This window comes from Podarcis bocagei (assembly GCF_964188305.1).
Source record: "Podarcis bocagei genome assembly, chromosome: Z".
Lineage (NCBI taxonomy): Eukaryota > Metazoa > Chordata > Lepidosauria > Squamata > Lacertidae > Podarcis > Podarcis bocagei.
The window spans coordinates 26,122,044-26,140,257 of NC_138140.1; the positions used below are offsets into that span (position 1 = coordinate 26,122,044).

At 45.6% G+C, this 18,214-nt stretch overlaps 1 protein-coding gene across 1 annotated transcript in view; it reads left to right on the forward strand.

The window, feature by feature from the left end:
- Positions 1 to 18,214, forward strand: part of LOC308578785 (neuronal migration protein doublecortin-like) — an 81,975-nt gene that overhangs the window by 34,616 nt on the left and 29,145 nt on the right. The gene's annotated exons all lie outside the window — the stretch shown is intronic.

Below are 18,214 nucleotides of genomic sequence, written 5' to 3' on the forward strand. Positions count from 1 at the left end.
CTCAGTGGCAGAGTACTTGGTTTGATGCCCAGAATCTCTAGTTTGGGCTGGGAATGTCCCCTGCCTGAGATCCTGGACAGCTTCTGCTGGTTAGTGAACAGTTATTGCGCTGTATGGGCCAGTGGTCTGACTCTATAAAAGGCAACTTTCTGTATTTCTGCAAGGGGGCTATGAACTTAACTTCCTTTTCTTTGTTAATAGGGAAAAAAGCTTTTCTGCCACTTCAGGGAGCCAGTTGGCTGACCTCAGTAATCCAAGGGTGTTCCCTTTGTAATTGAAGAACCTTTGGCCCTCCAGATGTTGATGAACTGGAACTTGCATCACTCCCATTGCCTGGGGCTAATGGGAGTTGTAGTTCAGCAACATCCGAAGGGCCGAATGTTCCTTGCACCTGGTATAGAAGGCCATTCCTAGGCAGGTTCTTGGGAAGGTGGAGGAGATGACTGCTCTAATTGAAACAGAGTTCGCCAGCATGCAAAGTTGAGAGCCATTCCAGAGACATATTTTGTCTCTGTGCGCTGCTAGAAGATCAGATCCAAATTCCTTAGATGGCATCATTGTAATCAATGTTAGTCCTACTCAAAGTAGACCCACTGAATCAATGGGATTCAATGGCTGTGTGTCTGTAAGTGTGATGACTACAGAGAGTGAAAAGTCTTATCTTCTATGGGCAGGGAGCAGGGGAAGGTGGAACCCTGATCATCAAATGTTGATTTTCAGAGTTGAATGAAATTGCAAATGGAGATAGATAAACAGATGGTACCTGAACATGAGCACATGAGTGGGTGGGCCATTTGGAACTAGGATGATCTTCATTCTAATCCTCTTTCACTCAGCTAACCCTGTTCCATCTATTACTGTATTATAATGCTCACACACCTTGACTGAATTTCTAGGAAATGAGTTCATTGGCTAGATACAGACTACAGCTGGATCTGCTGGGCTTTTGTCTCCTTAACAGTAGGGTTCCCATATTTCAAAAAGTAAAAAACAGGACACCCCGAAAGTTGCTGAGCTTTTTTTAAAGGAAACACCTAAAATTGTTGAGCTGGAAAAAAGTGACTTTTCGGTTGACTTTCCTAGGATCCAGGACAAAGCACTGCCTTTTGGAAATCCCTCCCCTCCAGACATCAATTTGGAACACAGGTTGACATATGTCTGTCTCTGGAGACAATAGAAGAGTGTGCCTTTGGGGGTGAAGTCAAATGGTTGGAGAGTTACAGCACCTGCTGTGGCTGTAGAGACCAATATGTCTTATTGCAAGTGGGGCAGATGAAGTTGTGTTGCTCCGCTACTGGAGAGGAGGAAACATCTCTTAATTGTGGGTTTTGGCCTACTTGTCAAATGCCACCCACATCACAAAAACAGAGTAGTCACAGCGGTGCTGCATTCTTGCCCGTCTGTGCATTGGGAGGAAGGATTTGTGTATCTGGCTCTGCTAGAAGTAAGAAGATTAAATCCTTCAATTAGCATAGGATTTGACACAGCAGATAAGACCACAGGGCCCACTGAGGTTTCTGCCTCTTTTTGATTTCCTAACAGGCAGTGCAACAGCTCAGATGCACCAGTGCTAATCAAGATGCCGTATGCTTGCTCAGACCTTAGCTTTTGCAGGGGCTTAAACTCAGAATCTGTTTTAATGGAAGAGGCCATAGCACAGTAATAGAGCATATATTTTGCATGTATAGCATTCATGATCCAAGGGGAAGGCCACCAACAAGGAGGGGTGGTAGCCAAGATGAGGCAAGGTAAAGGTCAGAGGGAGTTCAAGGTGGAGAGAGTTCAAGGTATTGGTTCAGGACCAAGCGCAGTGTTCCTGCCACTGAGGCTGGACATCCAAGTTGTCTCGCCTAAGTTCTGGAGCATCTGACTGAGTTTCAAAGCAGTACTAGATGATTATTAGTCAGAGGGCAGTTGCCAGTTCCTTCGTCTGTAAACAATAACTTCTTTGTGGCAGCTGTGGGGATGTCTGCTTAGGGTTCCCTTGGGGCACTGAAGAGTCAGTAGACCAGCCGTCAGAGTCTGGCAGCTGAAGTGTCTCCTGAGGGCCCAGGGGACTAGAGCTCTGTTGCCAGCAGATCCACAGAGCATGGATCCATCCAAGCTTCAGTTGCCAAAGAACTCTGTCTCCAAGGAAACTTTATCTGGGGTTATGGTACCACATCCCAAGTATCTCCAGTTAAAAGGTGGAAAGGGTAGGAACATCCTCTGCCTGAAGCCTTGGAGTACTATCAGCATAGATAACACTGAGCAAGATGGGTCGTTGGTTTGATGTAGTACAAGCCACTTAGGAGGGGGGCAAGTAGTTTGTCTGCATCTGGCTAGCTGAAGCTTTCCCACCCCTGCCTTGAGCACAAACACATGAAGTTTCATTATACTGAGAGGGGTCACTGTTCCATCTAGCTGAGTACTGTCTGCAATGACTGGCAGTGACCCCCTGGGTTTCAGGTAGGGATCTTGCCCCAGCCAAGTCCAGTAGCTTACCAGAGTATTCAGACTCTAGGGTCATATGTGTCACGTTCCAAATACAGTCATACCTCATGTTACGTTCTTTCAGGTTACGTCCCATGGCAACCCGGAAGTACCAGAAAGGGCTACTTCTGGGTTTCGCCGCTCGCGCATGCGCAGACACGCAAAATGATGTCACACGCATGCGCAGAAGCAGCAAATCACAATTCACGTGTGCGCAGATGTTCTGTTGCAGGTTGCGCTCTTTTCATGTCATGAACGGGCCTCTGGAACGGATCCCGTTCACAACCAGAGGTACCACTGTAGTATTTATAGACCACACGGGGTATGGATGATGATCAGAACATGTACCCTCTAAAGCCTAAACTGGAGGCACATTACATGTGGTTCCTTTTTGTATGTGCTAAGCCGCATCTACAAAGACAGGACTGAGGCTTTTCCTCTGAACTGGTACATCCCGTCAACGTAGCTTTGCCAGTCTCTGTGGCTGGCTGGTCCTTTGGAAGGAATGCTGGATGCATGTGGCTTATTAATTCCGCTGCCAAGTCTTTTCCCAAGCTGGCCTTTTGTTGTAGCTTATTTCTCACCGCAGAGCTCTTTTGATTCCCAGCCCCCTCCTCTCACTGGAGCTTCAGTTCCTCTTGGCTGCTTCTTGCTCACCCCATTGTTACTCCATTTTCAGCCTGGAACTGCATCTCCCCAACATGCACGTCCAGACTATTAGCAAAGTTGGTCCTTTCTCTCTTTTTCTCCCAAGTTCATGTGACCTGTGCCTTTCTTGGATCCAAATACTCCCGTGCATTGACTCAACTCATGTAAAAGAGACAAAAGAATCAGCAAAACATAAGCTGGGCTCACCAGAGCCAGCTGGCAGTTCTGTCTCTCTCTCTCTCTCTCTCTCTCTCTCTCTCTCTCTCTCTGTGTGTGTGTGTACACACGTGCGTGCGTGCATACAGAGGGGGAAAGGTGGGTCACCAAACTGTTACAAATGCTTGTTTTGACCTTTAAAAAATGAACTAGAGTTCTCAGAAACAGTTGTGGTTTTCCTTAGGAATTATACTGCTATGTCATAAAGTCCTGTGGAGTGGGGGCTGGCACATCCACATTCTGAAAACTGTAATTTAAAAACCATCTGAGTGTGACTGAACATGCCCTGAATGATACATTCAGCAGAATCAAAGGATGCATGCTTTTCCTAGAGTTACATACCTAAATGCTTTACGTATACACCCATACATACACCCACCCACCCCTTTCTGTCTATAGCGAACTAGCATGGCAGAGATGGAAGTTCAACCTAGCTTTCTCCCATGCATGAAACCATGGCTCAAGACTCCATCCCACTCCTATCAGACTCAGAAGAAACAGAGGATTTGCATGTGAACCAAAAAGCAGCTGCCCTCTTAGAGAATTTTGATATTACTTTCCTTTCAGAAATAGCATTTAACAGTACATTTTTATAGGGACATTACTGTCTTTTCCGAAGATTAATGTTTGTTCTGATTCAGCAGTAAACAGTAGGTTTTCCTGGGGAAAGCGGTGAGACAAATTAAAAAGCTCTCAGACTTATGCCTAGTAATCACACAACAAACCAAAGTGTGAATGAGCCCTTACCCTTATGTTCAGCGATCAGGGAGCAGCTCATTTGGTTAGAGCATGATGCAGATAACACCAAGGTTGCAGGTTCAATCCCTGTATGGGACAGCTGCATATTCCTGCATTCCAGGGTTTTGCGACTAGATGATCCTCAGGGTCCCTACCAACTGTGCAGTTCTATGGTTCTACAAAACACTTTTTATCTGAGAAAATCTGTTCATGGTGCTGAATGCAGGTTCCATTATCAAAACAACTCTGGGCAATGGAAAGGGAAATAAACTAGGAAGACCCTTGATATCACATCCTCTTGCAAGACCTAGTTTAATTATTTGATCATCCTGATAGCCATACAAACTAACAAACCAATTATGAAATGTTTATGTTTTGGCATATAGTCATGTCACTTTCCTGAAGAAAAGAGAGGAGTTTATCCTGATGTTAAGTAATATTTACATTAACATTCAGTATGCATAGAACAATCGGCCAGAAAAGGGAAGAAAGCAGGAAGGTTTGACACTGTAGGTTCTTTTTGTCTATATTTGCACTACAATTTAAATTTAAACTAATATTCAACTTCCTCCTCTAAGTGTTTTTTTTAAAATAGATGTTTCACACAGCACAGGATGACATGCATGCACCCCCCCAATTTTATCCTCATAGCAACTGTGAAGTTGGTAGGCTAGGCTGAGAGACATACACGAACTTGCAAAAGCCAGCCAGCTGGTTTTGTTAGGATTTGAACCCAGGGCTCCTTGGTCCCAGTCCAATGGTCTAGCCAGTATACCACACTGGCTTTCAATATGTTAAGTATTGAACTGTTTCCCCTTTTGGCTGATGAGATGTCATTATGTTTACACACCTATGCTTACTTTCTAAAACCCCATCACAAGGTTATCTTAATATATCCAAAGCATACAGTTGCACTGTGGACAAATTTCATTTCATCTAAATGCTTCTTTTCATTTTGAGTTTGGACCATTAAAAACATGTGAGATCAACTGCTGGTGCATGTTCATAAGTGTACTTACTTACTTACCGTAGATTCCGGCGTATAAGACGACTTTTTAACCCCGGAAAAGAGGTTAAAAAGTCAGGGGTCATCTTATACGCCGGGTATGGCTGCAGTGGGCGGCAGGAGGAAGTTGCCCGGGGAAGCTGCCCAGCGATGCTAAGGAGGAAGGTGCCCGGGGAAGCTGCCCAGCGATGCTAAGCCGGCTTTGCTGGGTGGCTTCCTCCCAGCGCGGAGCCTGCCGCTCACTACCGCTGCCCAGCAAAGCTGCTGAAGCGTATAAGACAACCCCCCAAATTGGCAGCGCCAATTACCCGGTCGCCTATTACGCCGGAATCTACGGTACTTTAAATTGTTATATATCCACAAGAGTTCATACAGTACAAACGTGGAAAGCTGTCTTATACTGAGTGAGGTCATAACCTTATGTAGCATAATATTGTCAACACCGACCAACAGTGATTCTCCAAGGTTTCAGAATAGGGCCACTCCCAGACCCACTTGTGCTCTATCACTGAGGAATAGTCCTTCAGACATATTCTTATTTATTGAATTTATATATCGCCCTATACCCGGAGGTCTCAGGGCAGTTCACAGGACAAAAACAAAATATAAAGCCACATATATAATCAAAATAACAACAACAACCCAATGCCCCCCCCAAGAGCCACATTTTAAAAGGGCACAGGATGTCAATCAAATCAACCAAAGGCTTGGTTAAAAAGGAATATTTTTGCCTGGTGCCTAAAGGTGCATAATGAAGGTGCCAGGTGAACTTCCCTGGGGAGAGCATTCCACAGACAGGGAGCCACAGCAGAGAAGACCCGTTCTCGTGTTGCCGCCCTCCGGACCTCTAGAAGAGGAGGCACACAAAGAAGGGCCTCAGAAGATGATCTCAGGGTCCGGGGAGGCAGTGGCAGAGCAACATGCTGCAGACCCCGGAGTGGAGAACACACGGGGGCATGGTTGTCACGTGTCCCAGGGGCATGACGCATCGCCCGTGTGGGCATGGCACACGTCCTGGGGGCATGGCGCATTGCCCACGTGGGTGTGGCACGTGTCCCAGGGTTGCATGTGCTGGGGGTGCAGCTGTGATGGCACCATTTCCCCAAATGGTACCCAGTGCGGCGCGCTCCCCTGCCCCCCTTAATACGCCAGTGCGGGTAGGTTCATATGGAAAGAGGCAGTCCTTGAGGTATTGCGGTCCTGAGCCATTTAAGGCTTTATAGGTCAAAAGCAGCACTTTGAAGTGGGCCAAAGGGGCTCCACAACGTGGAAGAGGACACTCGGGTGATTGTGTCAATACCCGAACCCATTTGGGTGTTCCAGAGGTCAGCTAGGGCTTCGACATGGGCATCAGCTGAACCCACAGCCATTTGGAATCCCACTGGATCCATCAGCCTCCAAGAGCAGACCTTCCTAATAGGAAAAGGTCTGACAGCCTAAATCTCAACAGGAAGTGATCTGCCCATGACAAGGGACTAATGTTGATGTCCCCCAACTTCAAATCACCCGCTTCCTGCCTACTCGAGAAAACAAGGTCCAGATTGTGCCCTGCCATGTGCATTGGGCTGGTGACATTTTGGGACAGCCCCATGGTTGCCTTGACAACCATGAAGTACTGAGCTAGCCCGCTGCCTTGGCATGGATGTTGAAGTCTCCCAGAACCAGCAGTCTAGGAGTCCTCAATACCTCCTCTGTCAGCTCAGGCAGGGAGACTGCTGGGCAGCGGGGCGGGCAGTAAACCAGCAGAATCCCTAATCTGTCCTGATTGCCCAATGCCAGAAAACACTCTAGACCCCCCCCAACTGTACAGAGAGCCTGAAGATAAGAGAAAGAATCTCTATAAACCACAGCAACTCTCCCTCCCCGACCCTCAAGTCTGGCCTGACCTGATGCTGCACTGAGTACCCAGGTGGGCACAGCTGGTTAAGACCAGCTCCACCCTGTTCACCCCCTCCCCAGGCCAGGTTTCAGTGATACATGCCAGATCAACCTCCTCATCCAAAATCAGATCATGGATGAGGGAGATTTTATTCTGGGCTGACTTGGCATTCAACAGCAACAGTCGCAGACCTGAGGGATGGCTGATATGACAACCACAATGCCCCAGGTTGGAGTAGGAGCTGGCACACAGCACAGTCACTAACTACCTGGGCCATATGCCCCTTACTCAGCCTGCCCCTCCTCCCATGCAAGACCTCCCCCTCCCTAGAACCACTGTAATTGTGCCTCCCCCTGCTCTCCCCCGCTCCTTTCCTCCAGGAACATCCCACCAAATGCCCTTACATATCTAACTGACCAAGTGGATAGAGGCAGGAGTATGCCCCCCCCCCAGGCTCTCAGCAGGGTGGTCCTTGCTGTGCAACAGCAGCAGGGACCACCTGGGCCAGGTGGCCCCCAGCAGGTGGTCCCTGCTGTGCAACGGCAGCAGTCCTTATGAAGCCTGTCAGGCCCTGTCCTGGGCCAGGTGGATAGAGGCACAAGGATGGCCCCCAGGCTCTCGGCAGGGTGGTCCCCGCTGTGCAACAGCAGCAGGGACTACCTGGGCCAGGTGGATAGAGGCACGAGGACGGTCCCCAGCAGGGCGGTCCCCAATGTGCAACAGCAGCAGTCCTTATGAAGCCTGTCAGGCCCTGCCCTGGGCCAGGTGGATAGAGGCACAAGGATGGCCCCCAGGCTCTCGGCAGGGTGGTCCCCACTGTGCAACAGCAGCAGGGACTACCTGGGCCAGGTGGATAGAGGCACGAGGGCAGGGCGGCAACAGCAGCAATCCTTATGAAGCCTGTCAGGCCCTGCCCTGGGCTAGGTGGGTATAGGCAGGAGCATGGTTCTCAGGTACTCTCTGGAAATGAAGTGATAAAGAGACAATGATGCCAGGAGCTGAGGGAATCTCTGGGGCTGAATCATTGGCATCAGAGGATGTCAGCAGGGAAACATTTTCAAAAATGAATGATGTGGGAAGCACAATCCATGGAAGTTCTTCTCAGTAACCTCTGGCAGAGATCTCTGCAGAACATAGTTCTCTAGCAGCTGCTTCCTATGATCCAGAGAAAGATTTTTTACCAGCATTGGGCTCTCTGGTGGCTCAGGATTCCTCCTCTATGGCTGAAGCTCCCAAGGTGTCTGGCTCAGTCATTCCGTAGCTGACCTTGGTGGTTTGCCAATGAGGTTAAGTGGTAGAACAAATAATGTGGGCAAATGTGGGCAGACAGGAAGGGATGTCAATGACTGAGGCTCTGCCACTAATCCTTTCTCTGTGGTGGATTGGACTCTCTTCCCTAGTCCAATTCAGGCAAGCTCCACCCCTCCAACAAGCATGCAGTGCTGGCTGAGGGATAGGACATTCAAGGAAGGTGACATGGCCACCCACCATGTCACACCTTGTGTGGGACCATAGCCAGCAACACCATAGCCAGGAGTGCTTGCCACTCCTTCCCTCTTGGCACTGGGCACAATGAGGCCCTGTGCTATGGAAGCCAGGCCAATCGGAAGTGACTAGGATATAAGCTGCAAAGAATACAGAGTCAAATCTATACTAAGCATCTGTTAGTTATTAGCATCTAGTGATGCAATCCTTCTGACTTAATTCTCTTTAGCTTCAGCCTTTGCAGTTCTGCAGTATGTTTGACCCAAATATCCCCATTGTGGTTTTCATATTTTTACACTTCCGTTCACATAAGTTGAAAGGGCTTCTCCTGATTCTGTTGCAGGAGTTGGTTTAGAGAGCCAGTTCATGGCTCCTTATCAAATTATTGCCAGAGCCCCAAAGGCTCTCTGAAAACACCCTCAAAAACATTCTCCATAGACCCGTCCCATTGCGTCTTCTGCTTATCTCCACTGCTTAAGTACTTACACTTTCAAATTCATTTAGACACAGGGCTTCAGGGAATTTTTAGCCTCATACTGATAATAGGAGCATTGTTTGATTTGTTTCAGCCATTATCCTTTTCTTTTGGTAGGATAAAAAAGAGAGTGCATTGTATCCACTTAGGTACTCCATTATTTTCTGGTGAAAGTATGTAGTGATTCTGCTGCTGCCCAATGAAAATGCTGCCACCCAGTATTGCTGAGGTTGGAAGAAAGGATGAGAGGAGAGGAACCATGATCTAAAGCTGTAAAGATTCTGCCGCACCAGCATAGATGTCTTTTAAAGGGGCCAGGTAAATGCATGGATGAGCCAATGTGATGTAGTGGTTAGATTGCCAGATTGGCACCTGGAAGATCAGGGTTCAAATCCCCACTCAGCCATGAAGCTCCCTGGGTGACCTCTGGCAGTCTCTGTCTCTCAGCCTAACCTACTTCACATGGTTGCCATGAGGGGGATGAACCATGGGATCCTAGCAGTTCAAAAGCATGTCAAGTGCAATAGATAAATAGCTACCGCTCTGGCGGGAAGGTAAATGGCATTTCCGTGTGCTGCTCTGGCTTGCCAGAAGCGGCTTCGTCATGCTGTCCTCATGACCCAGAAGCTGTCTGCGGACAATCGCCAGCTCCCTTGGTCTATAGAGCGAGATGAGCGCGCAACTCCAGAGTTGTCCACAACTGGACCTAATGGTCAGGGGTACCTTTACCTTTAATTGTATATTAAATGCTCCTATGTGCTGGTATACACATATATTCTGGCATCTGGAGTTAGTAACTATGAAGGTTATCAGTGGCTACCAGGCAAATTTATTTGTTAGAAACCATTGGCCATCACAATGCAAACAGTATAGAAATTTATTTTAGAATAGGTGGTCCCCAGCACATGGGACCCTATGTTGTGCAATGAAATTTTGGGCTGTTGGGCTGCTAAGGTGAACTGTAGGTGTACCGCATTTATTCCCATCCATCAGCAAGTAGCAGCTACATATTCCTTGGAGAATTAATACAAGGAGCAACGCAGCACATAATGAACAATATTTCCCACCTCTTCATGGAACAGGTATGCAAATGACATTTTGCAGGTATCCTGGCATATCTCCCATCCAAATATGCTGTGGGCATAGTTTTAAATCTCAACGCTATAATTGCCTTCCTCAGCATATGAATTGATGATTCAAATGAAGCTGGAAGTTGGAAGAATTAGGGCAGAAAAAAGAAGAGCAGTGCATAGTTAAAACTGTGGAATTTGCTCCCACAAGTGGTAGTAATGGCCTCAATTTTGGATGACTTTAAAAAAAAGAATTAGACAAATTCATGGGTGATTAACCTATTGATGGCTACTAGCTATGATGGCTTTATGCTGCTTCCATTGTTGGAAGCAGTATGTCCCTGACTACCAGTTGCTGGGTATCATAAGTGGGGAGAGCACTGTTGCACTAAAGTCCTGCTTGTAGGCTTCCCATTGGGGCATCTGGGTGGCCACTGTGAGAACAGGATGCAGGACTGGATGGGCCTTTGGCTTGACCCAGCAGGGCTCATCCTATGTTCTTATGCTCCATTTAAAGAGCACCGTGATGGTCCTGAACCAGTTTCCTTCCCAAAGCAGCTGTTTGTTGCCTGCAAGGAGACGTTCAGCAATTGTGTTGGAATGGTAATGGAACATCTTTTCCAGCTGTGAGCCTGAGCTGCTGCTGCTGCTGCTGCTGCCATAACCAAGTTGCCCATAAACTCTTTGTTTCGGCAACTGCTGCAGTGCAGAAAAAAAAGCAGAACAGGCTGGTCTGCAGCCAACCTTCTGGATTTGTTAATAGGGAAAGATGTCCAAAGGGAAAACGTTTGTCAATATGGCCTTCCCTTCGCTTTGCTTATTTGTTTTGTAAGGTGAGAAAGACCCCCATCTTTTCATTTAAAAAATAATTTATTTCCTTGTTGCTTGGCAGCAATCCGTGGTTTCAAACATTCATGGTACAAATTTAAATAGTATCAGCAATCCTGGGGAGCTACTGATCAGCAGCAAATCTACACTGCTAGCAGTGCTTCTGAAATTCTCCTCCCCTTAATGTCTCACTGGATTTCAAAGCTCTGAATTACTTAGTCCACAGTGGAGTGAACGTATTATGAATTCTCCACCATGCCATGATTTTTTTTTCCAAATTAAATTTTCTTCAAAGCGTGGTGCTGCAGCTTCCAGTCCTTGTAGTTTATTTGCATCTTGCCATTCTACTCTCTGCATTGCCAAAGCAACCCAAGCACTACCTGCACAACCAGCATGCCAATTTATTGCACTCTTATCACAATGACTTTACATATGAAGTTGCCTTTACATAGAAAGTTGCCATTGGCCAATTTAGCTCAGCACTGTCCACCCTGACTAGGAGCAGTGATTCAAAATTCCAGACAGCCCCACCTGGTGATGCCAGGGACTGAAGCTGGGGCCTTCTGCATGCAAAGCAGATGCTCTTATCACTGAGCTTAAGCCCTTCTCCCCCTAGTCAGGGATTGCTCTACCTCCTTACCTCTGCCTCTTGGATCACTCTGGCTCCTTAGGATGGCCATTGTCAAATTCCATTGGGATCTTCATTCTTGTATGAGTTAAACAGATGGGAGAATATCACCAGCTCTGTATTTCCTGTCATACTGATGAAATGAAGGAAGTAGCCACACTTGGCATATCCCCCACCCCCATTTTACAACTCTTGAAGGTACATTTGTGAGCCATGGGCTAGCAATATCAGCAAGTCTCTGGTTTTGCAGGCCAGAAATATGAATCTTGGGGGCTTATAACACGTATTGCAAATAAAGGAAATATAATGACAACCAGATTGCTCCACGGCTTAGATTCAGACCAAAGTCAGAGAATACTTATTTTCCCACCCCCATCCATTCAGTCAGCTCCTAAATACCCTCTCATGCATCCATTCATCCAACCAACCAACCAAACCCCAAGCTCCACCAACCCGCCAGTGCTTCTCAAACCCACCTTCCATAGCTGAGGGTAGGGGAATCAATGGCAATAGTAGGGATTGATTTGGATTGAATGAGAAAGGTTTCAGGATTGGTTAAGGGTTGAGGAAGAGGCTGAACAATGTTGCTCCCCTGACAAGTCCGTATTGGTTTGGAATGGCTCAGAATAAACTGCGCCAAAATTACCTATTTTTTTCTAAAGCTGGAGGTGGGGGCTCAGCTCTCTCTAACATGGGCTGCTCTTTAACCCTCTCAACTACTTTACTCCAATTGCTGAATGACCACTGAGAAGTAAACACACATTCACACCCACCCACCACCCCACACTCATAAGGAAAGAAGAGCTGCATTGAAATGGTATGAGGAACATGGCAGATGGTGGGTAATGATGACAGATTGATTCTAGATTGACATGGATAGAATTTTACCCTTTGGCTCTTGAGTACCTAATGCATTCCATTTTTTGCTGTAGCACCTTCAAGATACAAATGTTTTTATTTGCATCTTTCTCGTTTGCCTGCCAAATAAAAGTGAAGACTCTTCAAGTTCTACATTTTGTCAAAACATAGCTCTGTTGATTTGCTTCTGCCTATATGCAGAGAAGGTCCAGGACCCCAGAAAATCTGAGGACTATATTTATATTGAGTTACCAAATCCAGCCCTTAGCCTGACCTAGCCAAATGAGAGCAGAAGGGGTCTAAATCATTTCCCTGAAGACTGCAAAGGGATTTTCTATGGACATAGAAGGCAGCAGGGAGCTGATGAGCCTTTGCATATGGTTCGGCCATGTGGCAGAAGGAATGTGACATGTCCAAATAGCTAGGGCCTTGAAGAGGTCTCAAATACCATAATCACAGGTGCAAAAGTGGACGGATTATCTTTGATGCAGAAATCACTGTCATAGGCCATCTGAACATTTTCTATTACTGCCTGGCAAGGTGTGTAAGTAGATAAATGAAGCAAAAGCAGAGTGAAGGGACGAGGTAAGCAAAATCCTGGATTGGCACATTTGGAACTTATGCAGTGGGGTGCAGAAAAGACCAGTAGTATGAAGAAGATACCTGAGTTTTAATTTCTTTTTGAAAATTATTTTAAAATAAATTATTATTACTATTATTAACCATTATTCATCACTTACTACATAACTTGTCTCAAAGCAACTTACAGTTGCTTAAAAAAAGAAACAGCAGCCCCATAATGATGCAAATATAAAACAACATAGAGAGAATGATATGCTTACTAAAACTGCAATATTATCCTGCAATATGATAAAATGACAACTTCTAATCCAACCCATTTCAATGCAAAGCAAATGCAAAACAATTGTGGGGAGGATAATCAATTAAGTATCATCTCCAGACTGAAAGTAACAGCAAATACTGATAATATTTGCTGGATTGATTTTTGTTCCAGACATGGGACAAATAAGTGCTCAACCGCCATTTCCCCTCCCATTTCCACTTCCGGCAAAAAACCTAATATCCCTACTTCATAGTGTCTAATGCTTCCTCCAAAATGTGCTTCACAATGTATCATTTAAAGCACCAATGGATCCAGCTTGTGGGCCAGATCCTTACCTCCCTCAACTCCCCACAGGTCAACTTTGACAGGTGTTTGGGGCCATCCACCTGTCAGTCACTTTGCACAATTAGGAGGCCAGTGATGACTTCAAAGGGGCTCCCTTTAGTAGCATTTGGGTCAGAGGTAGAGTGAGCTCCTTTGAAGGTGGGCAGCTAGCCAGTGGCAATCAGGAAAAGCAACACTCCCATGCAACAGGTGATGATAGTGATGGTGGTGTAAAAGGTAAATTGGGGTGACCTCAAGCCTATCTCCCCCAACCCCAACCTTTGAAACTGTTGGGATATTCAGACCAGACAAAAGAAAGAACGTCAGTCAGTGCGCTGTTAAAACTATGGAACTCACTCCTACAGGAAGGAGTGATAGCCACCAACCTGGTTGACTTTAAAAGAAGATTAAACAAATTAATGGATGATAAGGCTATCAAAGTCTACTAGCCGTGATGGCTTAACTTTGCCTCCAGTCAGAGGTAGGAATGCTTCTGAACATCAGTTGCTGGAAACCAGGAGAGGAGAATGTTGTTGTGCTTAAGCTTGCTAGCTTCCCATGGGCATCTAGTTGGCCATTGTGAGAACATGATGCAGGACTAGATGGGTGACCAGCCTGATCCAGCAGGTTCTTCTTATATTCTTATGTTTTGGCTTACATTCCTATGATGTCACTTGCATGGTAGGGATACGCATGGAAATATAGTGATAAAGGTAGGTTATGAATGGGTGGATGAATATTAGCTGCAATTTCCCTTCTCTTCCTTTCCCTCTGCCTCTGCTGCTTTTGATGTAAGCTCCCAGGTGATACCTCTTCCACCTGCACCAGCCAAGCGGTCCAGAAGGAGAAACTGGATGAGAGCTGGTGGATATTATTATATAAAATCTCTCTACTCAAATGTCATTTCCAGAATCTCATAGCTGGAGGTCTGGCCCCAAACTTGGTTAGCAAAAGTGTAGCCAAAGAAAAATGCTGGTGGGTTATATCCAATAAGACACTGAAATTCATAGATCTAAGTTAGTAATGTTCATTATTTTCAATAGGTCTGCTATGAAAAGGAATATCATTGGTTACAAGCTGATGCTTCCTCAGTGCACTTTTTAAAAAATCCATTATAATGTAGTTAAAAGTGCATCTGCTATAGGGTAAGATAGATATGTAAAGCTAAAATATAGATATTCAAGATACACATTTTTTCAACATGATTCTTTTATCTGGGAAAATCTGATGCCACAAAATAATGCATCATAGGAGGCAGGGGGGGAGGATAAATTTCATCTGATAAATAATTACAGGAGCATAAATAAAAAATAATTTATTCTTTTAAAAATATCCCTCGGGTTTGGCACTTCTCCAGAGCTCTTTAAAACATAACATGAGTCTTGGATACCAATGATGATTTCTCCAGACAATCACAAACTCAGCTAATTTGATATTGAAACGGCTGTGATAGATGATTTAAGCAGAGCTCAATAAATCATGTGTTGGAAAACTTGTTGGTTGCTTATTTCCTGGGTATGCCCTTCCATTTTACCACAGCTCAGTAACACATCCTTTGCATATAAAAGGTCCCTGTTTTAGTCTCCTGAGACTTTACTTAAAGGGTGTTTGGTATGAAGGCTGTAGAAATATCTGGAGAGCTGCTGTCAGTCATAGTAGACAAGGGATGGGGAACCCATGACTCTCCATATGTCATTGGACTGCAGCTCCCATTGTTCCTGACTACTGGCCCAACTGAGGACTCGTCCACATTTCCATGTGTTCTGGGATTTCTAGGCACGGTTCTGAGAGGTTTTTCTTTCCCTAAGAAAACCCACTGTTTACTGCTGAATTGGAACAAACATCAACCACAGAAAACCTGATTGGAATTGGAACAAACATCAATTGGGTTTTCTGCAGGTTGACATTAGTTCTGATTCAGCAGTAAACAGCAGGTTTTCTCAGGGAAAGTGACGAGACAGAAGAAAAACCTCTCAGACCCATGCCTAGAAATCAGAGGACAACCGGAAGTGTGGACAAGCCTGACTGGGGCTGATGGGAACTGGAGTACAGCAACATCTGAAGGGCCACAGATGGTCAGGGATGATGGGAATTGTAGTCCAAAAACAACTGGAGACCCAAGTTTGGGAAATGCTGCCCTAGACCAAATGGTACCCTGGCAAAAAGCATACTATTATTATATATTAAATTTCTACACTGCCCTTCAACTGAGGCTCATAGGGCAGTTTACAATATAAAGGCACAAAAATACATACCATAGTAACAGACAAAAAAACAACACCTAACACCCAAGCCACTGATTCAGTTTTTGTATACCATTTCATTGTGTTTCTATCATTTTGGGACTTTGATTCGGATGTTTATGCAAGATTTATCCCTGCCATGTAGGATGATAAATTTGCATGGATCACAGTCTCAGTCAGTCACAATAATACACACATAATTTGTTGATTGAGCACTGGTGTACATTTCCCCGTGTTTTATACCCATCCTGCAAAAGTTAACACAGTGTTGGCCATATGAGGCTTTGTTGCCATCCTTATAGATTAATTGCTTGCACAATTTTTATATTAGTAGTTGAGTGGCTGGATGGATCAGCAGTTTGACAATGAATAAAACAGCTTCATGTGCCATTACTAAATAAGAAAGCAAGGCTCATGGCTAATGTGGGGTGAGGAGGAAGTGGAAGATCATGAAGTGAAGGATCTGTCATGTGTTGCTTTCACACTAGTGAATTATCCAATTCCTGCCCAAGCTAGGGATGCCTGAGTAATTTATTTTTGGGGATTCTGATGCAAACTGATCTGATGTGAACCTCCTGGACCAAAGCGCAGATCAGAATATATTGGTTCTTTGGATTTCACACTTCTCTGACTTTTGTTAGAGAAGTCATTTAGAAATGTGTATTCATTCATTTATTTTTTAAAAAGGGGGTTCAAAAGTACAGATTAATATATGCATCTAAAATATTGGTGGGTGGGTGGGTGGATGTGTTTATAGGGATTAATCCAGAGGTGGAGCAGATATGAAGCAGAAATAGACTGCTCCATCCACACCAAGAAAACCTCCTTTCCATGTGCTTTCCAAATTCTGCCACTCATTATGCACCACTGGAGAGGGTAGTGAAATGCAGAAGCAATCAGCACAAAGTGCAAACAGAATGAAATATGCATCAGAAGAATTAAATATGTATTGGGTTGGATTCTACAACTGTAAACCTGACCCTTGGTGGGAAAAGAGCTCACTGTCTCTGACTCCATTCATTTCTACAGATGTTTCCCAACTGTGCTCCAGAGAGAACACTGGAGATGTTCAGTGGTAGTCTAGGCATGACTGATAAATTTATCTACAATGCATAGTGATTTAATGGTAGATACATCAGGGTGTTTTAGAAGACAAATCACAGTGCAGAAAGCATTCATTGAGGATGGGGAGCTTGAAAAATACCGTCACCACTAGTGATGAAGATTAAGCTTCAGTTTGGGGGCACCAGAGATGGGTAAAAAAACAACCAAGGGAGGGGTTCACTGCCATCACTGGAATTCCCAGTGGTTGCCATTCTGTCCCCACCCTGCAAAGACACAGAGCCATGCTATCCATGAAATATCATTACTCTGATCATTATCCTGGGGTGGCATCTCTCAATCACTGCATTCATTTAATATAAATAGAAACAGGAAGGCAGATAATAAGCTCAATGGCTTGGATATACCTTTGCTGCAATAGTTGGGGATCTTTTTCCTGACTAGGGGCCACATTCCCTCCTGGGGAACTTGAGGGTGTATGTCAATGGTGAGTGGAGCTAGAGTTAATTTGACATAGCTATAATTAAACCATACAATTGTCTATAACTATATGCAACTCCAGGCAAATTTCCCACTCCTGTTACTTCTTTCCCAGTAAGCAAAGGAGACACCAAAGAGATTTCATTACATTTAATTTCTGTCCTTCCACAGCACTGCTACATGTATGTAAATTTTGGACTCCTCATCGCTATCCAGAGTTTATTTTCCCATTGCCTCATTCTCAGAGTCTCCTTGCCCCACCCTACTTGAAGCCCTGAAATTGAAGTTGAATCCTGACAAGACAGAAGTACTGTTTTTTGGGACACAGGGGGCAGGCTGGTGTGGAGGACTCCCTGGTCCTGAATGGGGTAACTGTGCCCCTGAAGGACCAGGTGTGCAGCCTGGGAGTCATTTTGGACTCACAGCTGTCCATGGAGGCGCAGGTCAATTCTGTATCCAGGGCAGCTGTCTACTAACTCCACCTGGTACGCAGGCTGAGACCCTACCTGCCCGCGGACTGCCTCGCCAGAGTGGTGCATGCTCTGGTTATCTCACGCTTGGACTACTGCAATGCACTCTACGTGGGGCTACCTTTGAAGGTGACTCGGAAACTACAACTAATCCAGAATGCGGCAGCTAGACTGGTGACTGGGGGCAGCCGCCGAGACCACATAACACCGGTCTTGAAAGACCTACATTGGCTCCCAGTACGTTTCTGAGCACAATTCAAAGTGCTGGTGTTGACCTTTAAAGCCCTAAACGGCCTCGGTCCAGTATACCTGAAGGAGCGTCTCCACCCCCATCGTTCTACCCAGACACTGAGGTCCAGCACCGAGGGCCTTCTGGCAGTTCCCTCATTGCGAGAAGCAAAGTTACAGGGAACCAGGCAGAGGGCCTTCTCGGTAGTGGCACCCTCCGTGGAACGCCCTTCCAGCAGATGTCAAAGCGATAAATAACT